Source organism: Lontra canadensis, unplaced genomic scaffold (assembly GCF_010015895.1).
Source record: "Lontra canadensis isolate GAN:19392208 unplaced genomic scaffold, GSC_riverotter_1.0 scaffold1, whole genome shotgun sequence".
Taxonomy (NCBI): Eukaryota; Metazoa; Chordata; class Mammalia; order Carnivora; family Mustelidae; genus Lontra; species Lontra canadensis.
Genome location: NW_022630995.1, coordinates 107,847,912 through 107,859,115, shown reverse-complemented (window position 1 = coordinate 107,859,115; position 11,204 = coordinate 107,847,912). Strand labels below are relative to the sequence as shown.

Here is an 11,204-nt window from a genome sequence, read left to right as displayed (position 1 = left end):
TAATTTCTTTTTCTTTTTTTTTTTAATTTATTTATTTGTTTATTTGACAGAGATCACAAGTAGGCAGAGAGAGAGAGGGAGAAGCAGGCTCCCTGCTGAGCAGAGAGCCCAATGCGGGGCTCGATCCCAGGACCCTGAGATCATGACCTGAGCTGAAGGCAGAGGCTTCAACCCACTGAGCCGCCCAGGCGCCCCCCATAATTTCTTTTTTAATGTATCGTAGTCTTTCCATAAAACAGTCCTTTGGATCTGCTATTTTGTTGTTATAGTCTTGGAATTATTCAAAGGACCTAGATGATGAAGAGGAGGATCTCCATCACTCCATGGGCTGCTGCACACAGCAGGCTGTACTCCAGAGAGAGGAGGGGTTCTACAAGGTGGTCGGCACTGTTCAGAGTCCCAAATATGCTATGCATCTGTGCAAATCAGAAGCAACCAAGGACCAACACCTGCATTTCCCCATCATAATCGAGGGTGAACCAACCTGAAAAACAAACAAAGCAAGAGCTTAAGGAATGTGGGAAGAGCTATTGAAACTGAAGTTTTACTGTTGGGGAAACTGTAACCAAGCAAGACATGAATTAACCATGTTAATGACAGAAAGAGTTAGAACTCTGATAATTCTTTCTATTATATGGTGCTTCACTTTTTTTCTAAATTGACAATAAATATTACAAAGCTTATTCTCAATAAACACATTTGAATAATAAAATGAAGAAATGATATTTCAGAATATGATGAATGAATACCAACATTTGGCAAGGCATTCTCTTCCCAGAGGCCTAATTAGGTTATAATTTCAAAAGATTCTTCATGTGGCTCTCTCATGGTGTCACTACTATATTTTCATGCTTCATTTCTTACCTGCCCCTGAAATGGTGTTGCACATGGTCCAGCAGCTATTGTAACCAGACATGAAATTTTCCTTTTATTTATAATTTTGTGGAAATCCTGATATGGTTACTCTTATCTTCAAATGCAAAATCAAAGTCAAAATATTATTTTATCTTCTAAGACTGATGCTTTCAGAGTCAAGTTTGGAAGGGCACTTTCCATTTGGCTAGTATTTGGTGTCTTATGGGTTGAATTATGAGAGCTCATCCAGCGAAATTAAGCATTACCCATAGACTGGTGGTTCTCTTCATGGGGAAATGTGCTTTAAGAAGTTGTGTGATTACTGGTTCAGACCCACAGGCTGGATGAGACAAACCACTCTTGGATTTGATGCAACACATGCCCACCCTTCAGTGTTAGAGGGCAGTTTGTGAGCATTTGGTTTCACGGGCCTTAGTTATTTATACATTTTAACTTTTTTTTATTTTTTATTAACATATAATGTATTATTAGCTCCAGGGATACAGGTCTGTGAATCACCAGGTTATTTATATTTTTGATGACAACTCATAATCCCATCAGCTCTTTTCTCCTAAACACTTTCATATCCAGAATCCCAGAATCCTTCATTTCTCTGTTATTTTGTATTATGTTTGCATTATTTCCTTTGTCATTTTTAAGCTCATCCTAAACTCATTCTTCTCATCATTTTTGAACAAAGTATTCACAGAAAGCAAACTTTGTTTTAATGCATAGTTGACTTGGCATACTGTATTTTGACATGACTGTAGCCAATCCGGAAGGTGCTACTAAGTGTCATGGTTTCCCATAGGCCTTAATTATATATGTCTTTGTGTCAGACAAGGTAATTCACTGAAGTAAAAATTTCCACAGCATACTAGTGAGAAGAGTGGACATCTAATTAAGTCATCCCCTAGGTGATAGAAATCAGATAAAAATATCTAGGGGGCCTCCAGGTAACATCTGGTCCACTCCTTCTCTAACCTTCCTTCATCTATCTTACTTTAAACAAAGAGGGCAGAGGAATTACTTATTGGGGGAATTTTAAAGAGAGCTGCAGAAGTGGCCACTAGGGACCAGGTAAAGTATGCTCTGTAGAATGAAATGGGATGTATAGACACAGCAAGTGCCCTATGCGCCAACCTTCCCTTCAAATACGCTAATAAATAGACCAAAACAAGGCAAAAATTATGTATATACAATGCTTTGTACTAAGAGGGAAATGTTTATAAATAAGAATGACTCCTGGGAGAATGTGTATATGAAAGTGGACTGTGCCCACAGCAATGTTTTCAGGAAATCTTGTTTAGTTTTCCTTTAAAGGTGTCCTGATTGTGGGTGGTTCTTACCCCCTTCACTGCTACCATCTTGATCCCAAACACCATGAGCTCACACTTAAGCTACATCAGTGGTCTAACTTCCTTTCTTCCACCTCTTACCCTTCATCAGTACTTTATCAAATCAGTATACACAGTGACCCTTTAAAAATATAAGGCAAATCACAATAACCTCCAGCTCAATTTTGGTGGTTTCTTCCATGCAAGATGGAACCCTCACAATGACCTTAAAACCCTTCCTTGATATAGAACCTGGTTTTCTGATCATGTACTTAATTCTTTGTACCAGATCATCCCAAAAGTTAGTAGATGAAGAAACACTGATTATGTTATATATCTCTTTATTATTATATAATATAAAATTATCTTTTATTATGATATCTGGCATGATTAAGCTCAGCCAGTGATTCTTTCTCAGGCTCCCTCATGTACTTGGAGTCCGATGATGGCTGGGCTGGAATCACCCAACGGGTCTTTTCAGTTACAGGTATGACAACCGAAGCTGGCTGTTAGCGGTCTGTTAGCTGGAACCTAGAAGTAGTCTCTCCAAGTGGCTTGCTCTTCCTGCAGCCTGACGGCTGTGCTATAAGAACAAGTATCCCAAGGAACAAAAGGTAGAAGCTGTCCATTTCTAAAGGTTTGGAGCTAGAAACTGGCACAGCATGACTTCAACTATATGCTATTGGCCAACCAGTCTCTAGGCCTAGGTTTAAGGGTAAGGGACCTAGGCTCCACTTTTTGATGAGAGGAATGTCAGGGAATTTGGAAATTATGTTTTAAAACAACCATAGCTGGTTACTTCTCAGAACTTCTCTGTATACCTCTTCTCCTTGCTCACTCATGTCTAGTCACTCTCACCTCCTTGCTGTTTCTTAAAAACACCAGGTGGACCCATTTGCACTAGTGTTCCTTCTATGTCCACAGATGAAACCATCCACTATCACCACCTTCTGCCCCATACCCACTGTCTAAATTCAGTAGCGTTCCTGAAAGTCAAATCTAGAATTCCTCCCTTTAAACTATGCTACTTTCTATACTGTTGTTCATTTCTAAAAAAAAAAAAAAAAAAAAAAAAAAAAAAAAAACACGTGATCTTACTCTTCTTTTGGTATGCTTAATGAATCAAGTTATTACTGAATACAGAGTGGGTGGAAGGGTAATTAATCACTGATACTTATAATGATTCCTTAGGAGTACAAAAATAACCTTGATATCAAAAAATTATGTTTGGCAAGATATAGTTAGTAAAACAAGGTTTTAACAATTTCATTTTAGTAAGTTTTTCAATAACAAATATTGACATAAAGAGAGAATTCTGGTTAATTTAGAATCAACCAGAAAATGATTTGAAATACTTCTTTCTTTAGATTTCTTTTAGTTCCAGGTTCCACTGAAATAAACGTAAAGTTAGATCACAATAGATTAAAAAATGCATCTCACATTTATCTTATGTATATTTGAGTATTATGTTCAGGATTTTTTGCTGAGAAGTGATGTGATAGTTCATTCAAAGATACATTTTATTTTTACTATCTTATGATCTGGCAATACAAAGCATTATAAATGGATGAAGATTTTCAGGCTTTTAATAAGGTGACTGAGAAATGCGTGCTTTGGTGAAGGAGTATAAAATATAGGAGAGGAACACACAGTGTTACAAAAATGTCCTTTGATGAACGATGGGGGAGGAAGGGCTGAAACATAATTATCCTATGTCGCTCCTTGTGTCTAATTAACCAGTAAATGGTATCTACTCAATCTCTTGGATCTGTCCTTTTCTCTCCACCCTAGCACCAGCACCTTGAATTATGGCATCATCATTCTGCAGTCCACTAAGGTAACAATTTTCTAAATGGTTTCCAAGACTCCTCTCTTACCCCCTTAAGTTCACTTCTCACATTATCACTAGGGTAATATTTCTTAAAACAAAACTCAATCATGCAGGGACACAATTCCTTTCTTAAAACCTTTCAACAGCTCTCCATTGGCCTAAGGAAAAGGAAAGTTGAAGCTCCCCAGCATGACATCTAGGTACTCTTATGGCCTGGCCCTTGCTTCCCTCTTCAACCCTACCCTTTACCCCTCTCTCCCACACTCGCCATTCAAAATCTCCTCATCCTGAAGCACAGTGTTTCTTGACACAGTTCCCCTTCCGTTCCAGGTCAGTATTAACTCAGAAGGTGTAATGAAGTCTGTTCCCCTTCTGTCTATTCCCTTTCTTACTTCTGAGTCTTTGCACTTGTTATCTTCACACCCCTTCACTGTCCTTTCTTCTGTGGGAACTAATGAAGTTGTTAATATCTGCCCATTGTCTAGTCCTCTCTAAACACATGAATCGGGAATAGTGAATATAGAAAATTATGAATAAGTTAGATGGTTCCAGACAAAGTAGGAATAGTACCATGACCAGGAAGGACTGGTCAGCATGAGTGGTCACACACCGTACCCAGGTTAAATGAAGTTTTCACTTTGGGGGCTTTAGTGATTGAAATCTCCCAAATAGGTTCAATTCCTAATTGCTTATCCCTACTGATGTTACTGTATTTAGAAATAGGGACTTTGCAGATGTAATGAAGTTAAGATGTGATCATTCTAGATGAGGGTAGATCCTAAATCCAATGACTGATGATCTTATAAGGAGAGACCTAGAGACACAGACACACAGAGACCAATGAGGCCACCAGAGGCTGAGAATGGACCAGGGCAGCTGCAAGGTGATGATTGCCAACAATCAGTAAAAGCTTGGAAGAGGCAAAGAAGGATTCTTCCCTTTCCGAGCTTTCGGAAGGTGCATGGCTCTGCCAACATGTAGGTTTTTTACTTCAAGCCTCCTGAATTATGACAGAATAAATTTCAATTGTATTAAGCCACCCAGTTTATGGTAATTTTTTATGGAAGGTCTAGGAAACTAATACAGATGCCCATCAGAATGATCTATAAAACATCTAAAAATAGACATGCCAGTTTCCCATTGAAAACACAGTGAGTAAGAATGTCAAATTCTTATTCTTATTCATAAATACCTGAGACACAGGTTTATGTGTTTTAACTCCAAAGCTTGTTATAATGCATAATCAAAGTTGAAAATCACCAGACAAGATGATTTTGAAGTCTTAACTTTACAATTCAATGGCTTCAAGTCCCAATGGCTATTTTTTTTAAGTTTTTATAATTTTTTTTTATTTATTTGAGAAAGAGAGTGAGAGAAAGAAAGATCATGGAGGACCAGGGAGAAGCAGACTCACCTCTGAGCAGGGGGAGCCCACTGTGGGTCTCTATCCCAGGACCCTGAGATCATGACCTGAGCTGGAGGCAGAGGCTTAACCACCCAGTTGCCCCCCAGTGGACTATTTTAAAAGAAAAAAAATATTAATTTATAGCCTACTTTGGTTATTCATGCAAACACATGAATCCACTTGGAATTGTTTGTATGGATGCATGCATAGACTTAATTACCTGTTTGGTACATAGACATTCTAGGTGTTGAGTTATTCACATTAAATTGTTTGTTTTGGAGTTGATACCAGTTTGAAAGACAAGTACATTTAAATATTTAAAGATTTATAATTATCCCAAACAAGAACAACATATGGTTTTGCTCCTGTAAGTGCTCCACAAAGAATAACTGCCTGTATTTTGTTGCATTTTTAAATAGTGTGATAAAGTAGAAAATTATCAGGATCTGGCTCTTCAGTTCTTGCTAAAATAATTACTGAAAAAAATTGAACAGATGCTAGATATAAATAAATTTCATAAACTCAGATATTTGGAGATCTTCTGTGGATTCTGGGCACTATTTGTAGGGATATATTTATGATGGCTTCAATGAAACAATATTTTGTACTTCTCCAGGTCAGGCAGTGAGGTGAATCTCTCTTCCAAAAAAAACACCATAGCAACATGGTGCTGGAATGTCATAGTTTTTATCTCGTAGTAGGAGGACAAACATGTTCTTATTTCTGTATAACCAGAGACTCAGCAGCCATAAATTACTTCCGAAATCATAATGTTCTTCTTTTTCTGTTCTCTACTGGCAGTACGCAAAGCACAGAAAATAAAATTTCTCTACTGAAAATTTGTTTCTGTAACTTATAAAAGAAGAGGTGACCCCAATAGGATATGACCACCTGGATCTCAATACACTTGATCAGCGCTTGGTGAGAAGGGTGCCACTTCTGTTGCATCATCAAATTTAACAAAGGGGAGGGTTAGACCAATTGACAAGTGCCATTCTTGGGGAATTACATTTAGAACTGCTATTGTTACCACACTCAGAGCAATACAGTGAAGTAAGATGAATATACGCAGAAAAGTTGGGAAGTATAAGATTATGTTTCTAGGAGCAGACACTTACCAGAGGGCAAGTTGGGATTTATGATGATTTCTGTGTATTCAGGCAGAAGGAACCAGCATGCAGCAGAAGATGTGATTCACATGTGGGCTTCAATTAAGGCTATCAAAGAGCAACAAGGGAACAAGATACAAGGGTAGGAAGGTAATTAGAACTTACTCTTAACATTTCTTAATTGCCAACCTTTATCAGTAGCAGATGGTAGGTGAGCAGGAATTTTGGGGAATAGCCACCTTTTTGACATTACCTCTAATTAAGAAGGCTTTCTCAGTTATCAGGACAAACTTTGATATCATTGTATTTTTCCCAGGTCAGTATTAACTCAGAAGGTGTAATGAAGTCTGTTCCCTTCTGTCTATCATTTACTCTAGCTGCTTCCATCTGTTCTAAGGTGAAAAGATGAACTTTTCAATGATTCTTGTCCAGGCTGCATACTCAGGGGTCCCCAGTGACTCATGAGTGTTACTTCTCACTGGCTAATCTTTAGGGGAGAACCATCCTAACCACATCATTGAGACAGACCTGGGAGAATCTAAAATGGGGTCTACTATGTCAGACCATCATTATGTCAGAGCAAGAGAATTTGATACAAAACAACAATGAAACAAAACATTGCTACTTACCATTCAGTTCAAATGCAATACTGTTTTGAAAGAAGGAAACCATCCCAGGCCAGTGCAAGACCAGTGCAGACCAGTCAAAGACGTTTGTTATCTTTTATAAATCCTATTCTTGGCAGATTCTAGGTTATGACTATAACTCTGCATAAGTGCAGAGTTTTCTCTCCTTTTTTAAAAGATTTATTTATTTTAATTAATTAATTAATTAATTAATTTGACAGAGATCACAAGTAAGCAGAGAGGCAGGCAGAGAGAGAGGGGGAAGCAGTCTCACCGCTTAGCAGAGAGCCCAATGTGGGGCTCAATCCCAGGACCTGAAATCATAACCTGAGCCAAAGGCAAAGGCTATAACCCACTGAGCCACCCAGGTGCCCCAAGATTTATTTATTTTGGAGAGAGAGAGAGGGAGGGATGGGCAGAGGGAGAGTGAGAGAGACTCCCCACTGAGCCCAGAGCCTGACATGGGGCTCTATCCCAGGACCCTCAGATCATGACCTGACCCAAAATCAAGAGTCAGCCGCTTAACCAACTGAGCCACCCGGACACCCCTAATGCAGAGTTTTCTTAAATGTCTCTGATAGTGTCTCTGTAAAGTCCTCTGATAAATGCACCTGTTACAACACGATCACTTCGACAGCTTCTCTTTTTACAGTACATTTGTTAGTTACTCTATGGCAATGATTCTCAAGGTGTAGTTTTCACACCAACAGCATCAGCAACACCTGGAAAATTGTTAGTAATGCAGATCCTCAGGCCTTATCCCAAATCTACTGAATCAGAAACTCTGGGGGTGGGGCTCAGAAATCTGTGTTTTAACAAGCCCCCCAGTATTTCAAAGGGAAACTAAAGTTTTAAGCAATGACCTTAGAAATAGACACCAGTTAGTGGATGATGGCCTATACCATACAATATGCTTTAAAAGCATTATGGCAGTCAGTCCTCACAATTACCATGTGAAACAGGTCTTACATTACTCTCTTTCTGTAGATTAACAAAGACTTATCAAAACAATTTAACATGGCCAAAGTCCCAGAGCTAAAGAGTGGGAGCTAGATTTCTCACCACATTCTGGCCAGTCTAAGCTCATATTCCTAACCACTGAAGATTACTCAAGCAGAAACAGAAAAGACAAGAACTTTCCCAATTTTGTGTAAAGATATTCTGAGGCACTTAACACACCAACTGTAGGCCCCAAATAGAAAAGATTACATAAAACTGTTCAAAAACACAAGGCTCTGGGAGTCAGCAACTGACCCAGCAATGAAGAAAAATGACCTACCTTAAAGACGTAAAGTCTCCTGCATCGTGGAATAAAATATCGGTATCCCATTTTAAAAAGTGATTTAAGGCCATGTTAATAAGTGTTTTCCAAAATCTCAGTTGGGAAGCAACTAATCTGAAATGTCAATAATATATAAATTATAGTCACAGATATTGTGGCAAATGGAGCCTGTGATGTAATGACCGCAGGAAGTTTATATATGGGTTAGACCCCCTCAGGATCCTCTTTAACACATTGTATTTCAGTGCTAAACCTTCCATTAAAAAACAAAACAAAACAAAACAAAAAACAAAAAAACTTGAAGGAAGCGTGTAAAAACCAGTTTGTATTTGTTTTTTAGGTATACGTTAAGAAAAATTTTACCATATTATTCAGTGTCCTTTGAAGGACCCACAGCAAGCAAGACTTTAACATGACTTTTCCGAAGGTCATTCGTGGTGAGTCATTGGTTCTGCACGATTTTAGTGGGTCTTCCAGAAAACTTGTTCTACTGTTGAGTAGGTCTACAAATATTAGATTATATCTGTTATGCTATGTCTTCGCTGTAAATCTTCTCAGAGCCTTTAGCATGCTAGTGTGTTTAGAGCCCTACATTCTAAAACTCATATTCAAGTCAAACATTCAGTTGTGCAAAACAATAGCATAATGTAGAGAAAAAAACATGAACTCCAAAGCCTATCTATCTGGATACAACCCGTTCTACCACTCACTAGCTGTGCAGCTCTAGCAAGATGCTTAATCTGTCTCAGTTCCCTCAGCCGGAAAACGTTTTTGTTGTTGTTGTTGTTGTTGTTGTTTAAATAAAACCAACCTCTTAGAATTGTTTTTAAGATTAAAATACGTGAAGGGTCTAGAAGAGTACCTGGCATATGGTCAAAACTACATAAACATTTGTTAACCAGCAATTGAACTAGCTCTCAAGGCTAATGTCATTGTTCCTTTCTCTTTGATCTAGCTGCCTGGTTGTCAGCATCTATTTCCCTTTTATTAATTTTAAGGTACCCAAGTCACTTGTAAGTGGCATCCCTTTTTGGAGTTATATAAATGATAAGAGGGCATGTTTCAAAATGAGGCAGATGGGACAAAAGGGAACTTTCAAAATAAACTGATCAGTCAGTGTTTCTGAGAACAGTTAGGGAAATAAGTGCTTGTCAGTTTAATGGGAATATAGTTAATGGAAACCTTCCTGTGGATCTGATTGGTTGATTGTGACACTCCTCCAAACTTAGTATCTAATTCCATTTGCTCCGATCTGAGTTTCCCAAGAAAAATTTCCTACTGTAATAATCAGCTATTGTGGAAATAGTTTATTCTTAACAGTATTTTGTTCTTTTCTGACCTCGGGTAGCATAAATTAATCATTGCTTGAACACCTTGAGTGAATTGATAGAAGTGCGTTTTTTTTGTTTGTTTTTTTTTTTACTGACAAAGATAAAAAGTAGAAAAAATTTCAGGAGAAATGGAAACAGAAGCAATGCCCATCACCAGGAGACGTAGAACTGGTTATACTGGAGATGACTCTGCTTCCATCCTTAATGCTAGCATAGACTTGCCAGAGGGCTGTGCATTACCCTTGTAAGTCTTTTGTAGGCCTGCTGATGAAGGTGTGCTATCAAAGAAATGGGGAAAAGGTGTTTGCCACCTGACAACAGTACAGTTGGGAGACAATAATTAAATCAAGATGGACAGCAGGTTTGAAAGCTGCCAGTGTTAATGAAGATGTATTCACTAGTGATATTTGATCAGATCTTCTGGGTGGATTTTTAGATTTCATTAGTTAAAGACATAAAATGGTCTGTCTGATTAAAGAGGGGACAAAACAGTAGGGAGCACCCATAAATTATTCTAGCTCAATTAGGTGCAGACAGTTTAGTGAGTGTTTATTACTAGTACAAAGGAAGATTTTCCAATTAGATTAAAAGGTTTTGAAAACAACAGTTACAGTGATTTAGACCAATTGCTAGAATAGTGTATCAGGAGAAGTTTTATTGATTAAAAGTAAACTGATAAGTGATTTGTAGTGTTCACTGTTTATCAGTAGAACCCTTGCTATGGGGTACAATTTTCCTCACAAGATCAATGGGAGAACTGGGCTAATTTCTTCTCGCCCTGAAAATTGATAAGAATATAAAGGGCAGCTGGATCACTGCTGAAAATACCAACATGATTTATTCAGGTTAATCATCAAGAAAGTGACGTTGCATAAATCATTGGGAATTTACCTTGCCAGGCTGGGTCCTTCAGGCTGGTTTCACTGTCATAACGTGGACCAAAGAAAGACGGAAAGAAGCCTAGGATTTAATCAAACAAAGCCTTTAGCTCACTAAGCTGCCGTAAGTTATTGCAAAACGTGGAAATGGCAAGGAATCAAAGGGAAGTTGCACAGACACCTTCTCTGATAGTGACTACTAGAATTTATGACAATAATTGTGTGGGATGAAGCCTAAGAGGCAGGTTGGTAGCTCATGTGTCCCTTTCTTTTGACTCCATATGTCTTCTGGAAGTGATGAGCAAATGGGAAGTCCCTTCCTCTTGGCCACAGGTCTTGAAGTAGGCATTTCATTGGCCACAAACTTTCTTACCATGTGTGATTAAATATGAAAATAAGCAGAAAAAAGCCTGAAGAAATGATAGCTAGGTCTCTGGATTCTTCAGATGAAAGCAATACTAATGTATGCTACACGTAGATATCAAAACATATATTACAAAAATGCTGCATAAGAGATGGAGTGAACAAATATTTTCCCCCCATACAACTC

General features: G+C 38.2%; 1 long non-coding RNA gene across 1 annotated transcript; it reads right to left on the bottom strand.

Moving 5' to 3' along the window:
- Window positions 1-351: 351 nt before the first annotated feature.
- LOC116876647 lies at window positions 352-10,736 on the bottom strand. The gene is made up of 3 exons (XR_004384439.1): window positions 10,668-10,736; window positions 6,547-6,645; window positions 352-484 (listed from the first exon to the last, which is right to left on the bottom strand). It is a non-coding gene; the product is annotated as an uncharacterized LOC116876647 (long non-coding RNA).
- Window positions 10,737-11,204: the final 468 nt, after the last annotated feature.